At 31.5% G+C, this 21,834-nt stretch overlaps 1 long non-coding RNA gene across 1 annotated transcript; it reads right to left on the bottom strand.

Annotated features, from left to right (window-relative positions):
• Positions 1-5,756: 5,756 nt before the first annotated feature.
• On the bottom strand, positions 5,757-9,760 carry LOC133805959 (uncharacterized). The gene is made up of 2 exons (XR_009879018.1): positions 9,474-9,760; positions 5,757-6,003 (listed from the first exon to the last, which is right to left on the bottom strand). It is a non-coding gene; the product is annotated as an uncharacterized LOC133805959 (long non-coding RNA).
• Positions 9,761-21,834: the final 12,074 nt, after the last annotated feature.

The raw sequence follows: 21,834 nt of genomic DNA, 5'->3' as shown, positions 1-21,834 counted from the left end.
TGACATGGACAATAGTGTCGCCATGTTCAAAAAGAGTATGATTGTGATGTATGATTATGATGTATGTTTATGATGTATGATTATGATGTATGGATATGACCCATGGTTATGACGTATGATTATGATATATTATGAGTTTTACGATATGATTATGTTCTTATTGTGTTTCCTTGAATGTTATTGTATATGTTTGTACTTTCGTACTGGAATTTTAGCTCACCCCCTTACTTTCCCCCTTTTAGGTAATAAATATGATTTCTCTTTGGCACGCGCTGTGATGTGGGGAGTTCCGATGTCTGGGTGTGTATGGTGTGGGGGTATCATATTAGCGAATAAACGATCAACATAAGCGTCGAGTTTTAAAGAATCATTTTATGGACCTTTTAGTTTTAAAACTATCAGTGGGACTTAATTTATTTTTTCTTTAAACGATGCATAAGAACACTTTATTTTTATTTTAAACTTTTGGCCCCAATTTGCATGTTTTATCAAGGCCCCACTGAATTTTATCTGTTAAGTTATATTTTCTAATTATCTATGAGATAAGAGCGTTTTACAAAGTAATAGAATATGACACTTTAGAATAGGTCTGACTAATCTCAATTTAATTTTCAGACACTTCTGAAATCCATAAGTGAAAACTTAAAATCAACTATTTTCTCTTTTGACTTACGAGCAACTGCTATTTTGGTCAAGATTAGCTAGTCTGCTCGAAAGGCTAGTTAACATTTGTCAGAGTAACACATTATTTTAGATTAATGAATTAACTCAAGAGTGTGCCTTAGGGTCAATCAGACTTGCAATACATCATTCAATCCTATTCTGTAAAGAAGTTAACCTTGAATATTAACATGGTCAGAAATATTTTTTAGGGGGACACAAACAAAGGCGCCTCGAGCCCATCCCATGAAACGTCGGTGTTAACTAATAATGGAGACTATAAGAGTTATTGTTATGACTCCTACTCCCACTCACTATTTTTTAATATGTGTTTTTCTCAAAACATCCTATGCTTTTTTAATTAATTAAATTAATCAAATTAATTTACCAAATGATATTCTAATAATTACTAATCTCATTAAGCATTTAATCATCAAACAAGAATTAATCAAACTACTAAAGAGGCCCTTAAACTATCTAGCCAATAAATGTTCTAATTATTAAAAGTATTATTTGCCTATCTAATAAAATTAATTATCAAATAGGTCTTGAAATTAACACTTAAAATCAATTTACCGCTTTGTTCTAGATTAATCATATGATTCATTAAATGCATATAATCAAATAGGACGTTCCTAATCAAAACATGTTTCTACTCGATACGAGATGCATGCTTTAATTAGATATTGTGTAGGTAATATGTATGGTATGTTATAATGCATGACAATGTTATTAAACACATTTAATACATTCAAACATTTAAATAAATAAATGCGAGCCGGATGTTTTGGGTATTTCTTGAAAAATTACAACACTTGGAATAATTTACAGAATAAAATAAAATTAAAACTAAGGCTTCACGTAGAATCTCCATCTCCCCATTTTCGGGCCTTCTATTATTTTTATGCCATCAAGCTCAATTTTGAATTATAAAGGACTTCAATAATTTTAAACAATCTTTTAAAATTAGTGAAATTGGCTAATTAAAGCCCAATAGGTCATTTGGGTTCATTTTGAACTTATGCCACCTAATTCAAAATTTAATTAGAATTTTAAAATTCCAATTAACAATTTGGGCCAAGCTCACAAATTCAAGGAAACCACCAACCACCCTAGGGCTCGGCTCGGGTAAGGTGACAAGTAGTGATGATTTGCAATAACGGGCTCGGCTTGGCGGGGCGGCTCAAAGGGCCACCAACTCACCAAGCTGCAAAGGCTAGGTCGCGACAAAGGGGTGAGCCAGGTGCGCAACGGGCACGACAAAGGTAGGAGGCGTGCTGGGGCGCAGCTTGGCGAGTAGACATGAGGGGTGGCTTGGGCCGAGACAAGTTCGTGGGGGTGCCTGGTGCACCTAGTGCTTGGGCAGCAAATGCCGAGACGACACCTAGGGGCATGGGTTTACACTTTTGCAAATAATTTGAAAAAAAGAAAATTAAATTACAAAAATCATATGCCCCATATGAATTACAATTTTGTAGATCTAGAAAAATTAAGAACAATTCATAAACCCAAAACACCATATAGTTAACGACTCTTTAGAACAAATATTCATCAAAACAAACATCTATTCATTCGTCGCATATTGCAATAATATAAGAATGCATGTTATACCCACAAAATAATTAATGTTATGGTACAAATTGTTGGTAACTGGTTTACCATATGCACAGCAGAAAACACGGGGTGGTGGGCCCAGAGATTTCAAAATAATTTATTTAAACAATCTTTAAATAACCAGATCTATTAATATGCAAAACATTAATCAAAGAGAAACAAAAATATGAGAATTTACCAGTTGTAGAACAATCAAGAATCCTCACTATCTTTTATTAACTCCTACGAACATCCAATCCAAAGCAGCCTTTTGAATACTCTGACCAAGATCTTCCAAGATGTATCTCTACACCTCAAGACGTGTGTGGGCACGTAGAGTAATGGTGGGAAATTTTTTGATTCACAAGATATTCTCAACTCATGAGATCATGAAATATTAGGTGTGAGACAATTTTTAGGGATTGGAAACTATTACGTTATATTTTTATCTCTCTGTGAATAGCTTAGAATTTTTCTCTCTAGAATATTCTCTCACTTAAGTGTATCTTGAAATAATTTCTATCTGATAAATTTATAAAATAATTAATTAAATTAAAAATCCAAATTATAAACCAATTATTGAATAAATAAAATAAATAAAAAATATCAATATTCAATCTTAGATCTTTGTGACACGCTAGCACTATAGTTGGCTTATAACACAAATTTCAAGGATGTGTTCCAACTACTTTTATTTAATAATTATTTATTAACAAATATCTAAACTTGATAACTTATCTTATTAGAATAATTAATAAATAAATATCATTTCAAATCCAATTCGAATTATCAGAAATATCTTTTCACATTATTTAAATAAATAAAACTAATAAATTCAAAATTAATTATCTTAATTATTTAAATTCTATATTTGAAAATGCCCATGTTATTTAAAAAATTATTTTTTGAAAATTATATTAATTAATTTGTCTCAATAACATATGTGACCCTAAAGAACAAATTTCTTCCAAATATGTCATTTCCCAGATTTTTCCAATTTCAACTCTTACCTTGAATAATGTTGATAAAGCCATCTCTGGGACCTATGGACCTATATTTTGAAGCTCCAATAATTTTAGATTATTTATTAAAAATCTTTAATATAATATCCTTAATTTATTAATCATAATATTATTCCACTAAAAATACGAGACTATACTCTCGTAATTATAGACATTTATTTATTGAGTACCTTTAAGTATAAAAAGACTCCATCGATTTAATCATTACATACAATTCAATCATCTATTAATGATTCATAATTAAAGTAGGAATTATTTATCATTTAACCACTTTAATTATATCTTGTTTCCTTAAGTACCATTAACTTTACTAGTGAAGGCTAACACACAAGCCGATTTATGAATTTGAGCTCAATAACCTTTCAATTCCAAAAGCTAACCCTTAAGAGAGTCATTATTCAATTCCTCTCAGAAAGGTATAGATTTCATAAATGTATATTATGTCCCAACCATTTACATCAATGAGATTCAAAAAAAAAAATTCAGCCAGATCATTTTGATAAACCATAACTAGTGAATCAAGAACTCATATGATATAAACATGAGTTCATAATAAATTCAGGATTAAGATCAATTTGTATATGATCATATTATTGATATGTTTAATTAATACTTATAAAGTAAATGTATTATTAAGTATTAATAACATATTGGGCCCGTTCATGTATAATCACTTTATACAAAGTACCTCCACTAAATGTCCTTCTATATCAGTAATCCAAATCTATATTACATGTATTTATAATACTAGTGAACCGTACTTATAATATTTATTCCATAGATTCCATATAACTTTGTTTTACTGCGAACAATTTAAATTTGCTTCCTACAATCTTAATCTCTCGTACGAATAAAAGATTGTAGTCACAATAACGAACTTTGGAAATTTCTGACATTCATATAATACTATTCTAATAATAAAAAAAAATCAATATATGCAAAAATTCATTTCATAAAATATTGTTCAATACATATGCTTTAAAGGGCATTAATCCCAACAGACGCGTCGCCAGGTTCTGAAAAACACTATATAGGTGTCGCATCGCATACATGGTGGCGATGTATCATCTGGGTGCATGTGACCCATCGCCTGGGCAGTCCGTACATGACTGAAAAGTAATGTGTTTTTTGCTCCAAAATTTAAATTAAAATGCTCTAATCTCATTGGTAGAATATAATGAGAGTTCGTATATTATTTAAAGGGGTCATTTGAGTTTTTGGTGAATTGATCACTCACCTTTCTCTCTTTCTCTAAAACCCTCTGTCTCTCTAGCATCAAAATTACTAATTTTCTCCAATGTCTACATCAAGAAATCTTGATTTGTTTGAAGATTCAAGGCTTGTAAATCTCAATCTCATTTCACTTGTAGTAGCTTGAAGCAATCTCTAAGGGAAGACTATGAATAGAGATTTTTGGACAAATCTTAATTTGTGTCAAGCCTTTGTTACATCCATTGATTTACATGAAATCATAGACTTATGATTTTATGTAACTAAGGTTCTACAACTCAACTATCCATTCTATAACTTGATCTTATTTGTGTTATTTCCTTTGTATTATTCCTCCATTGTATAGTAGATTATATTAGGTTTATTTATTTGAATTGTAATATTCAAAGTTTATGTATAGTCATATCCCCAACATCTTCCTCCCAGTCTCATCAACGGGATGACACATCACCACATCTTCTTTTGATCTCCAAGTATGATGCCATATCATGTTATTCATTGTATGGCTTTAACTATATAGGAAAAACATACCAGATCTTGCTTATTATCATGTGATTTTTCATTTAATCAAAACATAAATATAAATCCTAGAACATGCTTATATTAAAATAAACTATAAAATAGAGACAAAGTAAATCACTTACTTGAATGAAGTGGAATTAATGACACTCCACCATTTCTTTTCTCTATCCTTTTTTCCTTTCTAATTGCTAAGAATTACTAAGAACTGAATATGCTTTACAGAATATAACCACGATCATCCTTACCAATCTTTGATCAAGCCTAACTAGTCTGGGAACACTACTACAAAAAAGACTTTTTAGGACTAGCATTGCGAGTCCTAAAAAAGTTTTTAGGACTCGTGCATTTGAGACCCTTAAAAACTAAGGTTTTTAGAACTCGCGTTGCGAGTCCTAAAAGATCTTGCTGAGTGCCTTTAAGTAAGGTTTTTAGGACTCGCGTTGCGAATCCTAAAAGGATGTTTTTAGGAATCGCGTTGTGAGTCCTAAAAGATCTTGCTGAGTGCCTTTAAGTAAAGTTTTTAGGACTCGTGTTGCGAGTCCTAAAAGAATGTCCGCAAGTCCTAAAAGATCTTGCTGAGTGCCTTTAAGTAAGGTTTTTAGGACTCTCTTTGGGTGCCCTTAAAAGTTATATTTTTAATTTTTTTTAAATTTATTTATTGTTATTTTAAATTAAAAATTATGATTTAAATAAAACATTTATATACAAATTAATCTAAAAATTTATAGATTAAAATAACAAAACTTATTAAAAGTATAATCGTCTTGACCTTAAAAAATATATAACTAGATTTACAAAGTACATAATTAACCATTCAAACAAGAACCATTTACTCTAATAAAAATTACAAATATAATAAAACACTAAATTCATTGTCAAACAACATATATTTCTTCTTCTTGTCCTTGTACTCACCCTCGTCACTGCCTTTCCAAAGTAAGGATTGGCTGCCATGAATTTCTTTCAAAAATCATTCCTGAAACATGAAAAATCACAATATAATACACCGAAAAAAAATTTTGGACCCTATACTGCCATATTAAATACAAAATAATATAGGTAAATAACATAAATATATATATTTATATAAGATAAAAGTATTTATTAATCAAATAAATGAAAAAACATAGTGTAATTAAGTGATATTTTTATTTCACCCTTTTGAATCCCAAGAATAATACCTCATACTGAAATAATAATAGAAAGAAAGAAATGGTGGAGCACTATATATATGAAGAAAAACCTATGGTTTCCATTCCCAATTATTCTAATAATAGTTGTTTCTTAATATCTAAGTAAACAAAAAAATGCATAACAAGCAAAATACTCAAGATAATTCATTTCTCATTACACCTCATTATGTTGTCTTCATCTAACACATTTATGGGGCAGCACTAAGCAAGAAAAGCACCAAAAATCTAAAAGTGCATCAAATAGTGCAGCACAACAAATTTTAATAAAGAAGCCAACATGATACATCAAATTGATATTCATGAGAGTAATGCAAATTGATGCAAGTAAGAACAAATAACAATAAAAGAAATAAGAGTCACTCAATACCTTTTTAAAAATTACCGTATTTTGTCTTAAGTTCAAGATTAAATAAAAGTATTGGGCTTGACATGGCAGACCTCTACAGTCATTCACAAATTTAGAGAAAGGATAGATACAGATATCCAACAATATTTTCACAATGAAATGGAACCATGACTAATATACTAGCCTATTAGTTATTCAACAACATTCTCTTATGTAAATTTATCTTCAAAAGTAAAAGAAAGGCAAATAAAATAGAAAATCAATTTCCATCAGTAAAGATGTCATTCTTTATTGTACAAAGTTCACATGTGCCTCATTGGCAACACAAATATTGGAAACTTTGAATACATTTTCAGATTTGTTAAGAAGCTTGAAAATGAGCATATAAGGTTGTATACTAAACAGAAGCTCAATAAAATCAAATCAAAAACAATGAATTGTGATACAAAAAAAGTTAAAAGAAGCTATTCAGTCATATAAGTAGAAGACATTATTTATGACATTACCATTTTGCTATGATATATTTTAGGCATGACAGTTAAAGCAATCAGGATGTTGTTTTTGAAACAAAATAATTCAATATATATTCTCATATCATTCTTGTTTTGTTTGGAGAAAAGATAGAAAAAGTTACTTTTCATTAGTGCACAAGAGACTATAAAGCTCAAGAACCCAAAAAGGAAATAACAACCCATTACATGGCTGTTGTAACAAAGTTAGTTAAGCAACTACGACTGGCTAACTAAAACTCATAGACTCTCTTGAGCACATTCCAAATGATACTCATGATCATAAATTTGCTAAAAACAATTTAAATCAAAAATTGGTGTTTACAAAAGAGACAAAGAAAGGCCTTGGGCTTGCATGAGGAACCAATGGATAAAAAAGAAGAGCTTAAGGCTTTGTATAAGTGGAAGATTGGAAGTAGCTATTGTTAGGCGCAAAAATATCCGGCTTGGCCCAAATATGCTCAAAGGTGCTATGCCAGAAAATTGTAGAACATGCATAAATTACTATAATGATATAATCACATAACATAATCTGACTGAGCAAAGCACAACATCAATTAACAGAAATATACTACATAAAAATTTAACAAAAAAATAGGTTACAAAAAAAAAACATATTACATGAAAATTAAAACACAGTAAAATACACATCTTGCACTAAAAATAGAAGAAAAAGAGAAAAGCCAACATGTCACTATCTAAAGAAAATCGGACAACATATCCTCTAATTTACTAGCCTAGCCATCTGTCACATTCAACACCAACATGTCAAACAAATCAAACAACACACAAGTTTTCATCCATATATCACCGCAGCATACAAAATTCTCAGAACCTACTTCACTAAGACATGCAAGTTCTCAATCTTCCGTTATCACCGCAGCACATAGAATTCTCAGAACCTACTTCACTATGGATGAATATCTAAGATATTCAAACTCCACTAAAATAATCCAATTATCATTCAAAAAAGAATCTATGGCTGGCAGTAATTAATTAGTATATTTTACCTATATATAACTAATATATATGCTGAATAATCAGAATGCAAAACAATTAAACAGCTAACAAAATATTCCATTTTTACAATTATAGTTATATATATATATATTATCACATGATCAGCTAGCGGTTTTCCTCTATAATAAATTAGTAGTAGAATTAATCCAAAAAGTCATCTCTGTATTTTTATTTATTTTTCTATACTATAAATATATCTCAAAATAAGCTATCTTTTAACTTCATATATGCAGCATATATACATATCCATATATAGATATGGGTGCACTCTTAATGGTTACTACCCATGGATGGTTACTTTAATGTTAACAATTGGATTAAGATCAATGATCCATATTTATAGTTGTTAATTAATATTTCTAAAAGTAAATTTTGATTTTTTTCAAATTTTTTGAAAGATTACCTGATGAAAAACGTGTATTTATTATGAAAATATAATATTGTAAGATTTTCATTTTTCAAATGCATGTCAATTTCAAAATATAGCTATTGTTTCTCATTGGTTCGAAACACCATTAATTATAGGAAAAAAAATTAATTAAATTCGAAATTAATATAGAAAAAAAATATTTACTTATTGGTGACTTGTTATACCAAGTCACTATGTTGTCAAATCATCATAATTGTTAGTACCCATCTATAGGTAGTAACCATTAAGAAGTCTTCCATATAGATATATATTAAAACTTATTACAAGCGTGTTAGAGGACCAGTATTGTATATAATCATATAGTACAATGGATGCTTTTGGCAGTAAATGAACCAACCAAAAACAAAAAACAAGTTACATACTCTTATATATTTATATTGTGTGACTAGTACTGCCCATTATACACACATATATAAGTATATACACACATATATAAGTATATGTTGACTTAGCTGATTACCAAATACAATAATGGAGGATTTTCCTGTGCACTTCACGAAAAAGAGCACGGAAATTCATTAATATTTTGACTACATGAGGCTAATCCGGAGGCTCTGTACTAGGATAATAGCATACATGTTATACTAAAAGGTAATAGCATTTCACAAGCTTTATTACTAGGATAATACTAAAAGAAAACTCTCTCACACATCAAGTCTCTGTTTCTCTCGATTAGCATTGCATTTATATATATATATATATATATATTGATTTTGCTGAGTAACATGCTTCAACCAAAGCTAAGGAAATGGTTAGATATATGAATATAATAACTTATTGAGAAAACAAACAAAGATTTTCAGATCTATAATTCTGAAATGAGCTTAAATTAAAGATTAATTAATATTTTTCAGATCTATAATACTAGGCACGTACATTGAAGAGATTAAGGAGTAAGAGAGATAAAGAAAAAAACCAAAAAAAGAAGCTAGGATAAGAGTGACTAACCAGCAAGGAACAATGGTGGAGGAGAAAAAAGATGATCGAAAGTGTAGAGCAATCTCCGCCGCCGGAACGAAGGAGCAGTGAAAGCTTTGAGAATCTTCTCCAGGAAAATGGCTCCAACGATCTTCTCTACAGTATAGGGTTTTATTTTTCTACTGTAAATATTATATCACTATTATGTAAGCCCAATATTTAATACTTTAAGCCCATGTTTCAACATATAGGCCAAACTTTTATTTTTTTAATATTAGCACTTTTAAAAGAATGTCATCTTTTAATGGGTTATATACTTTTAATGTGTGCTGATGAGTTTTCTCTTTTGTGTATTTTAACCTTATATTTTCGAAAAAATGATAGATTTGTATGCTCTTTTACTTAAAAAATTTAAGGACTTGCTTTTGAGGTCCTTAATACTTTTTTAGGACTCGCTATTAAGGACTCCCAAAGCAAGTCCTTAAAATTATTAAGTAAAACACTTATTTTTAGCCCAAATTTTTTTAGGACTCGCATATTCTTTTAGGACACTCATTACGAGTCCTAAAAGAGTATTAAGGACTCCCAAAGCAAGTCTTTAAAATTATTAAGTAAAACACTTATTTTTATAAGCCAGATTTTTTTAGGACTCGTATATTCTTTTAGGACACTTATTGCGAGCCTTAAATTGTGTTTTTTCAGGACTCTCAATGAGTGTCCTAAAAACTCTATAAATATTTTTAAGGACTTGCATTTAGGTGTGTGTCTTAAAAAAGTGTCCTGTAAAGTGTATTTTGTAGTAGTGGAAATTTTCACAACACATGAGATAGAAATCTATAGGAGAAGAAGAAAGAGTGGCTAGAAGAGTGTGTTGAGAATTGTGCTCTTTAAAGCACGTGTGTTAAACAATGTTTTGTGAAATATATAATTAAAATGAATTCTTGCATTTATTGATTGTTTATTATTATTGTTTGATTAATATTATATGAATATCTAAAAATTCTCCAATTCGTTATTGTGACTACAATCTTGTATTACTACGAGAGAATTAAGATTGTATGGAATAAATTTAAATAGGTCCCAGTAAAACAAAGTTATATGGAATCTTTGGATTATATACTGTAAGTATGGTTCACTAGTATTATGAATACATGTAATCTAGATCCGGATTACTGATGTAGTAGCACATCTTTGTGGAGGTACTTTATATAAAGTGGTTGTACATGAATGGGACCCGATATGTTATTAATACTTAACTAAATATCATTTATTTTATAAGTATTAACTAAACATAACAATAAGATGATCATATACAAATTGATCTTAATCCTAAAGTTATTATGAACTCATGTTTATGTCATTTGGGTTCTTTGATTCACTAGTTGTGGTTTGTTGAAATGATTAGGCTGAAAACTTTTGTTTTGGGAACTCATTGGTGTAAATAGATGGGGACATAATATACATATATGAAATCTATACCTTTCCGAGAGGAATTGAATAATTTTTCTCTTAAGGGTTAGCTTTTGGAACTGAAAGGTTATTGAGCTCAAATTCATAAATCAGTTTATGAATTAACCTTCACTAGTAAAGTTAATGGTACTTAAGGAAACAAGATCTAAGTAAAGAGGTAAAATTGTATCTTAACCCTACTTTAATTATGAACATTTAATAGAGAATTGAATTGTATGTAACGATTAAATCGATAGACGCTTTATATATTGAAAAAGTACTCAATAAATAAATGTCTAGCAGTAGCAGTAGCAGTAGCAGTAGTATAGGCCGGGACTTGATTGAACACTCGTAGTAACACTTATAGATTTTATAAGTTTAACCTATAGTTTAAGAATATTGATTATAACATAAGGTTTGATTAATATAGCTGATTATATAGATGCCATTTATTATACTATAAGGTTTAGATAGAATTAATAAGATCATGACACTTGTCGTGTGCATGTTTATTTAAGGATTTAATTATAGTTTAAATAAAAGAAAGTTCTAGAAACTCTAGAATCTTCCAAGACCATTAAGAGCATGACACTTGTCATAATCTTGTTTATTTGAGGATTTAAGGATTTTTAAGTGGATAATTCAAAAATAGAAGTTTCTAGAAGCTCTAGACCATTCCAGAATTTGCTGGAATCACGTATTACTCAGTCAAACTTGATTAATCAATTCAAATTATGCTGAAAAAGCGCAATTACGTGTTTAATATATTCACGTATACTGATTACGTGTTTAATAAGTCAAACCTGATTAATCAATTCAAATTATGCTGAAAAAGTGTAATTACGTGTTTAATATATTCGCGTATGCTGATATATCGCAGCATGGAGGCCGATACATCGCCTAAGGAAGATACGAAAAACACATCGACTTTACACAAACGATCGAACTAGCCTCGGGAATACTGGGAGAGGCGATATATCGCCTATAGGGGCGATATATCAGCCCCACCTATGTATTTTTGAAAGTTCGGTTTCTCAATTTTAAAAATAGCCTTAACCTCTTGACTAGCCTCTAAACATTTTTGACCGAGTCTTCAGCACCTGTTGAACGAATATTCAAATATTTTTCAATTAATATTCATTATTTTATTCAAGCTAAAAGGAGGTTCTTTCACTCATAGAACTCTATAAATAGGACCTAGTACCCAGCCATTTCTCTCATTCTTCAAGCTATGTTCAGAGCCTTCAAGCTGCTAGGGTTATTATAGAGTGATAAACACTTAGGTTGGGATATAAGCTTTATCATCCTAAGCTTTATAAACACTTGGGAAGTGAGATAAATAGTGTGTTTTCAATATCAAGGTGTAGTTCGGTTCTAGTACATTCAAAGGTATTCCTAATCTTAAGTTCATTTCTGTATGGTTCTTTAGTTTCCTTTAGTTTCTTTATTCAAATCCTAACTCAATGTTTTAAATTCTTGGTTAGGTATGTAAGTTCTTTGAACTTAAGGTTTCTTTTCGGTAAGCTTCTTCTTGGTGGTTTAGTTCATTTCTTTATCATCTCTTATCTTTAGAAATACTCACCATTCTTATTGTTGGTTTTAGGAGTGTTCCAAATCCCGTCCTTGTTCTCAAATATCCCGGTGTTGGTAAGGAAAATATGATAGAATTTTATATGTTTATATGATATGATATGTTATGCTTATGTTATGTTATCTTATGTTTACATTATGTATAGTATATAGTCATTGGGCATATGACTGTTCTAGCTAGCAAGCCCCAATAATTTATGGGCATATGACTTGCTTGGCTAGCAAGCCCCACAAATCTATGGGCATATGACTTGCTTAGTTAACAAGCCCCAAGAAGTATGATGGCCATTGTAGTTTATAGAGTATATGTTTATGATATAGTTCTATGTATATGCTTATATGTGTTAGTAGATTTTTCCTTGCTGGGCATTAGACTCATTCCTTTATTTTTTTTTTGTATGTAGGAAAATAGATATGGCGGCGGAAGGATTCTTGGCAGCTTGGTTTGTGTATTAAGGATGAAGGGATTCGATGGACTGCGTGAGCGATTCGAGGACGACGTTCTTTTTTTTAGTCTCTTTAAAAAAAAAATTATGTATTTTCCGCATTTAGCTTTGTAAACAGTTTCCTTTAGTTTAAAGTTATGTTTTATTTTAAAACAATGTGATCCCATACCGCTCATTTATGTATTTCAATATTTACTTTGGAGTATTTAATAAAATCGTGATTATTTCTTATGTATTTTTTCTCAAAAATAGTGGCTATGTTTAGTAGTTTTTATGGTCCAAGGTCTTAGAATTAGTTGGGTCATTACATTACAAGAGTGTAGTCTCATATATTTAGCGGAATAATATTGAGATTAATAAGTTCAGGAAATAATATTAAAGAATTTTAATTAATAATCTAAATGTATTGGAGCTTGAAATTATAGGTCCATAGGTCCCCGAGGTGACTCTATCAACACTATTCAAGATGAGAGTTGAAATCTGGAAAAATCAAGGAAATGACATATTTGGAAGAAATTTGGTCTTTTGGGGTAAAATATGTAATTGAGACAATTTAATAAATTAATATTTTCATTTTCTAAATTAATTAATTTAATTTTCAAAATTAATTTTTTAATTAAAATTGGTATTTTCGAAAATGTCATTTAAATATTTAAGATAATTAATTTTATTTATTTAAATAATGTGAAAAGATAAATTAGAATTGAATTTGAATTGATATTTATTCATTAATTATTCTATAAGATTAGTTATCACATTTAGATATTTTTGAATTAATGATTATTAAATAATAATTAAATAAAAGTGGTTAAGATACATATCTGTGAAAAGGGATATGCTACACGCCAATCATAGTGCATGAACTGTAAGTAGCGTGTGACTAGGTCCATGATTGGATGTTGGATATTTATTTATTTAATAATTGGTTTATAATTTGAATTTTTAATTTAGAATTTAACTAATTATTTTATAAATCTATCAGATAAAAAACTGTTTTCAATACGCTTAACAAAGAGAATATTCTAGAGAGAAAAATTTAAGCTTTTCACAGAGAGAAAAATATATCCTAATATTTTTCCTATCCCTGAAAATTGTCTATGACCTGAAAATTACAAGATATCATGTGTTTACAATATCTTTTGAATTAGAAAATCTCCACCATAACTCTACGTGCCCGCACACGTCTTTAGGCGTATAGATACATCTTGGAAGATCGTGATCTGGGTATTTTGGAGGCGGCATTGGATTGGATGTTCGTAGGAGTTACAAAATAATAGCAACGATTCATGATAGATCTACAATTGGTAAATCCTTATCTTTTTCTATCTCATTGATTAATGTCTGCATATTGATGGATTCACTTATTTAAAGATTGTTTAAATAATTTTTTTTTTTGAAATCTCTGGTCCCACCTCCCTGTGCATTCAGCTGCGCACATGGTAAATCAATTACCAACAGAGTGTATTATCTAGAGTTTTCTATAACTAGGCTCTTACCCAAAAACTGTCTCTAAAAATCCTAACTATAACATTCTATTTATAGACACACAACCTTGGGCTTATTTTCTTAATTAAATTAATTTTACAATAAAGGTAAATAATCACAATCATGGCGAGCCACACCATGTGGATTGGGCTCATGATTTGTGTCTTAAATTTAAGCCCCAATGGACTCAAGTTCAAGACTCTTTTATTAATCCATTTTATAATAAATTAATTAAATAATTAAATCTTTATTAAAATTAATAATTTATAATTTGAACATTTATTTAATATTATTTATTAATACTAAAACCAATTTTTCATTATAAATAAATATGCCCAATATTTTACAATAACTCTCTTCTTTCTATAATTCATAATTCATGTAAATATGACAAAATTGACCTAGTCAATTCGATATTCTAAATTGATAATTAAATAAATTGTCTGAGACATTTAAACTTGATTTAATCAAAGATGATGTGGGGATCATGGATCTATGAATACAAGCTACAATAAGTTCTCGTGAGTTTATTTATATAATAAATTATCTCCCAATTTATTAATTCCTCGTGACTCCACTATAGACTCAGAATTTGACTCTTTAATTCACAGAACATATTTCCACTAATGTAAATATGTTATCCATTGTAATAACCATTACCGTTAGTTAATCCTCTATCAATGACCTACTAACAAGTTAGATGGATCTTACTATTTTACCCCTCATTTTATTTTATTCTTAACTCCCACTAAGTTCCTTGTAATTGATGGTTGTGTAAACTTAATCATAGAAATCAGTAGTCAATCATTTAATAATTTGAACTAAGCTATTAAGGAAATCTTCTTTTCACTTATATTACAGAAGTTATAGATTTCATATCTATGATAAATACTCTCATTCAATTACACCATTGAATCTTCAATATGTGAGTATCAGCCATGACATAGGGTAAGCTTTCAACGAACAAGTCACAAGATTCAGATAATATAACTAATAAAAATAGTATCACTCAAAATTGAGGTCGACTTGATCTATGATCAACGTTGTGACATTGGTTAGATTTGATGATAACGATACTTATTTATCTATCAATGATCAATGTCGGCCCTAGTTCGAAGTAACTAGATACATCTGATCTTATCTACTTGTTCAATGTCTTGGACAAGACACCACACCATTGTGTAAGTAGATCATATCATAGATTACTAATCCAATTATAATCCACTGTCACTATAATTGTAACCACTTACATATATTCAAGATATTAGAGATGTTTGTATTAAATAAATAATCATGTAATAAAACATGTGAGAAATGCAATTGATAAAAAAATGATTTCTATTCTTTAATGAAAATAAAATGTGATACATAAGAAATATGGTTTTACAAGGGCATAAAACAAATGAGACATATCTCTTAAACTCATTCTTTCTATATGCTTCACAAATATTCTCTCTGCCAATGTCTTTGTAAAAGGATCCACCAAATTGTCTTCTGACGCTATCTTCATTACCTTTACATCGGCCCATGCCACATATTCCTGGATGATGTGGTACTTCCTTTTCTATATTCTTACCCCTCTTATGGCTCCGAGGTTAATTCGAATTGGCTACCACCCCATTATTTTCACAATATAAAATGAAGGGTTTATCCATTTCTAGAATAAATCCAAGATCGAGATAGAACTTTCTTAGCCAGAATATTTCCTTAGCTGCCTTAGACACAACTATGTACTCAACCTCCATGGTGGAATCTACAGTCGCGAATGGCTTAACACTTCTCCATATTACAGCTCCAACCCCAAGAGTAAACACCATTCTAGAATTAGACTTCCTGTCATTGACATCAACCTAAAATATAGAATATGTGTAGCCTAATGAGTTCAAATATCTACCCCAATAGAATAGCATATAGCTCTAGTTCTTCGAAGATATTTCAGAATGTGTTTGACTGCTGCCCAATATTCCCTTCTAGGGTTTGACTGGTACCTACTCACAACTCCCACTATATGGTAGATGTCCGGTCTAGTGAACAACATTGCATACATTAGACTTCCAACTGCAGATGCATCTCATCTCATATTTCTCTTCAAGAGTCTATGGAGACTGCTTCTTTGAAAGATGAATTCCGTGTCAGGATGGCAAACGTACATTCTTGGAATTTTTCATAGAGAAATGCTCAAGCACCTTATCTACGTAGGTTGGTTGAGATATAGCTAATAGTTTTTTCTTTCTATTTCGAATGATCTGGATACCAAGAACATATCCCTCTTCACCCAAATCCTTCATCTTGAATTGAGTTCCTAGCTAGTTCTTTATGTCTGAAAATTTCTTGACATTGTTTCCAATGAGAAAGATATCGTCTCTATAAAGGATTAAGCATACCACAATGTCATTCACCTTTAGTTGGTAAACGCAAGGCTCGTCCACATTTTGCTCAAAACAAGAGGTTTTAATGATCTCATTAAACCGTAGGTTTCAGCAGCGTGAAGCTTGCTTAAGTCCATAGATTGACCTATTAAGCTTGCAAACTTTCTTTTCATGTTCAGCTAGTTTAAATTCCATTGGTTGATCCATATAAATGGTGTCGTCAAGATTCCCGTTAAGAAACGCTGTCTTGATGTCCATTTGCTAAATCTCATAATTAAGTGTTATGGTTATGGGTAATAGTATGGGAATGAATTTTAACATGGCAACTGGTGAAAAATCTTTCTCATAGTCAACTACTTCTCTTTGGATATAACCCTTTGCCACGAGTCGAGCCTTATATCTCTCGGCCTTTCCATCAGCTACTCTCTTCTTCTTGTAGATCCACTTGCACCTAATAGCTCTAAAGTCACTAGGTGCTTCCACAAAATCCCAGACGGAGTTAGAGTGCATGGACTCTGTTTCTTGTTTCATGGTTTCAAGCCAAAGTTCCTTTTCAAGAAAACCCATTGCCTTTTTGAAAGACAATGGATCATCGTCACTTGTGCCCCCAACTACCATGTTGGTTTCACCGTTCAAACCATAGCGTATTGGGTTCAGAGAAATCCCCACACTATGATGAGGCTTCATAACCGTCTAACTTGGAGTTGTGGTTTCTTCATCTTCCTCCTTCAATTTGACTTGTGTTGGTTTAAAAGGAAGATTAGAAATATCCTTGTTTCCATCAACTTGCATCAGTGGAGTGGGAACAGTAGGAATATCCTTGTTTCCGTCGACTTGCATTGGTGGAGCACGAACAGTGGGAATAGTCAAATATGATTGCATTTTCTCTAATACTACTTTGTTTCAAGGTTTGAAATTTTCTATATAGTCATTATCTAGAAAATTAGCATTTGTCAAAGAAAACACTTTCTTATCTATTGGACTATAAACAAGACATCCCCGAGTACCTTTAGGATAGCCAACAATCATGCAAACTTTAGTTTGCAGTTCTAGCTTTCCTTCCATTTTCCTCAAGACATGAGCATGACACCCCCGAATTTTTTAATGATGTAAACTAGGTTCATGACCATTATATAGTTCTAAGGGTACTTTGGGGATAACTTTAGATAGGACGACATTTGGAATGTCGTTTGTGGTATGTATGGCATGTAACAAGAAACAAATCGAAAAATTTGAATAGATAATCATGGACTAAACCATTTTCATTAACGTACGATTGCGACGCTCAGCAACACCATTTTTTTGTGAGTTCATGGGGGGGGGGGGGGGGGGGGAGTTGAAACAATATCCTAAGTTAAATTAAATTATCTTGGAACTGCATCTCAAAATATTCCTTACCCCTATCAGACTGCAAGATCTTAAAGATCTTTTTTAATTGGTTTTAAGCCATTGCAAGGAATTCCTTAAACTTATCAAAAATTTCTGATTTCCTATGCATTTGGTAAAGGCATGAGTATCTTGAGTAATCATCCCGTCACTTGAACATTCAGCGTTCCAAATACATCATAATGAACTAGCCCTAGTGGTTCTTTGACCCTTTCTACTTTTGCAAAGAATGGTCGCTTTATCATTTATCCTTCGAGACAAGATTCACAGACATGTAGGTCACCCATAGTGAGTTCCCTCAGGAGCCTAACCTTTGTTAATCTTTGAATCCTATCATAGTTAATATGACCAAGGCGAAGTTAGGAAAGGTACGTCATGTTGTCGTTATCTATCTTTTGTCGTTTAGCGGTCCTAGGTTTATCTATCTTAAATAAATCGTTATTAAGTGCTTAGGTTTTTTTTCATCGCAAAAGATAAAGCCCATTCTCCATACATCCACCACACAATTCACATTCATTAAATGAAACTGATATATTAAAACATTGTAAGAGTGACAACAAAATCTTGTTGATGGAATAAAGAAACTGAAATTAAATTTCGATTAAAGTTTGGAATAAAAGAAACATTATTTAAAATGAAAAATTTATTCCAAAAGTTTAAACGAGATTATCCTCTAGCCTTGACCTCGACGAATGCTCCATTCACGACCTTAACTTGAGCTCGCCGTCTTTCACGACCTCCCAAGTACTAAGTAGCTATAAACTTCGGGAAGTACACACATAGTTAGTGGATCCAGAATCTATAATCTAAACAGAATTATCATCTTCCAAAGCACATGCATCTAAGACTAACAAACTATTATCATTACCTTGCGTTCCATTATCCTTGTGGGTGTTAGGATTAATGCCCTAAAAGCATGTAAAGACATTTTATTGATTTTAAATAAAAGTACAATTTTATTATATTTGATTGTTATAATTATTGTTTAAATTAATTATATAATGATATCAAGAAAATTCCCTATTCATTCATGAGAATATGATCTCGTATTAGTACAAGAGAATTAAGATCATATATAATGAATAAAATAGTAAGTAACATATTAAAGTAAGGAATTGTAATGACCCAACTATTTCTAAGACCTTGGATCATTAAAACTACTAGACATAGCTACTACTTTGAAAATAATAATCACTTTATTAAAATTCCAAAAAAACAAATATTACAAAATAGAATGTAAACTCTAGAACCTTCCAGAACCACTAAGAGCATGACACTTGTCATAATCATGTTTATTTGAGGATTTAAGTATCTTTTTTATAAGGATAATTTCACTCCTCAAACTCTATAAATAGGATCTAGTATCCAACCCTTTCACTTACTCTTCAGCTGTGATCATACTCCAAGGTGCTAGTGAGAACATAAGAGTGATACACTTGGGTTGGGAAAGAAAAAGCTTTATCATTCTTAAGCTTTATCAAACACTTGGGAAGTAAGGATTAGGGTATTTTGGTATTAGAGTTAGGCCAATCCTTAAGATCAACAAAGGTACCCTTATTCTTAAGTTTAATTCTTTTGATTCCTTAGTTTCTTTAGTTTTCATTCAGGTTCTAACTTTTGTTATGGTTTTGTGGTTAGTGTTGACTGCGTTTTTAGCCAACGACGTGAGAACGTCAATAACAACAAGCCTTCAAGAGAAATAAAAACGACACAGACGGTTTAATAAAGAAAATAAAGAACACAGGAGATTTTTATAGTGGTTCAGCCCCGATTGTCGGTAATAGCCTAATCCACTTAGAGTTGTGATTTATAGATCCGTACTCAAGATCAGATGGACTGAGCCAACTGAGTTTCTTCAGTACAGATTGCGAAAATACAAGAATTCTCTCTTATTTCAGCACTTTCTCTCTCTAGAATACTGAGACCCAAATTTCTCTCTCTAGAAAGAAGAAGCAGCAGAAGCCCTTCTCTCATCCCCTCAGCCCTCTATTTATAGGCCTGGGATACTCAACTGATATCCCCTTTAGATAGGGATATTTTATTATTCATCTTATATTTAAATTACAAAAAATATATAAAATAAAACTGATTCCTCAATTTGAGTGAGGAATGAGAGATTCCTGGGTGTTTAGACCAATTCTTGCCAAAGTCGTTCCGGGGATTTTGACGTAGTCTCACATGCATGTTGATTACTCCATCAAGCTTTCCGTGGACCAAAGGTGGTATATGCATGGCTCTCCTCGGACCAAGGTGGTCCGAGCCAACTCCCCTGGCACCTCACCTCGGGCAACTTTGAGGCAACCTCCTCCATGACATGCCCGATCGGACATGATGGCCTTCTCCTCGGACCAAGGTGGTCCGAGGCATCCTCCTTAGCATCTCACCTTGGACAAGTCTGAGGCAATCTCCTTGGACTTCTCCGCGGTCCAAGGTCCCTTGGTCTCTCTTCGGACCACATCCTTGGGGTCTCCTAGGACCACTCTCGTGAGTTTTCCTCGGATGCACTCTCCTTAGCTCTCCTAGGAGGCACTCTCCTTAGCTCTCCTAGAAGGCACTCTCCTTAGCTCTCCTAGGAGGCACTCTCCTTAGCTCTACTAGGAAGCACTCTCCTTTGCTCTCCTAGGATGCATTCTCCTTAGCCTCCTAGGACCAAGGTGCACTTGGCTTGGTTATGACATCTTTCAAGCAGTCCAAATTCTTCGTCCGTCTACCAGGTCACTTTATCACAACTCTGAGGAGTCAATGTATTTATTGACTATTTAATGTATCTTTTACGGACCATGTACTGCCATTTGTCACCTCTATTGCCACGTTATTGATCTCCAATTTTTGGGTATAACAGTTAGGATTTTAAGTTCTTTGAACTTAAGGTGTCTTTTCGGTAAGTTTCCTCTTGGTGGTTTAGTTTTATTCTTTTCATCTCTTTCCTTTAGAAATACTCACTATTCTATTGCTGGTTTTAGGAGTGTTCTACGTCCCACGTTTGTTCTCATATCCCAGTTTTGGTAAGGAAAATAGGCTAGATCTTGTATGTTTGTATGATATGTTATGTTATGTTTAATATGTTATGATAAGTTTATGTTTAAATATGTTATGTTATGATTTACCCTACCTCAAATATTAGACAGGGGACGTAGATGGGTTATCATACACTACATGTGATCTAACCTACCTCAAATATTAGACAGGGGACGTAGATAGTTTATCACATGTCATAATGGCCATTATTAGTATAGTCTTATATAGTATATGTTATAATATGTTTATAGTATATGTTATGATATGTTTTTAGTATATGTTATGATATGTTTATAGCATATGTTATGATATGATTTTATGTGTATATTTATGTTGTTAGTATTTTTTCCTTGCAGGGCATTTGGCTCACTCCTTTTCTTTTAGTATGATGCAGGAAAATAGATGCAGAGGCGGAAGGATTCTTGGAAGCTTGGTGTGTGTATGGAGGTGAATGGAGTGGATGGGCTGCGTGTCGATTCGAGGACAACATTTTTTTTTAGTCTCTTTAAAATTATGTTTTTATGTATTTTTCCGCATTTAGATTTGTAAACAATTTTATTTAAAGTTATGTTTTATTTTAAAACAATGAGCTCATTTATGTATTACAAATATTGTTTCTTTAAAGTTTTCAATAAAGTTACGAATTTT

The sequence above is a fragment of the Humulus lupulus genome, chromosome 1 (genome assembly GCF_963169125.1).
Source record: "Humulus lupulus chromosome 1, drHumLupu1.1, whole genome shotgun sequence".
Lineage (NCBI taxonomy): Eukaryota > Viridiplantae > Streptophyta > Magnoliopsida > Rosales > Cannabaceae > Humulus > Humulus lupulus.
Note: the sequence above shows the minus strand (reverse complement) of the source record. Positions and strands in the feature narration are given on the sequence as shown.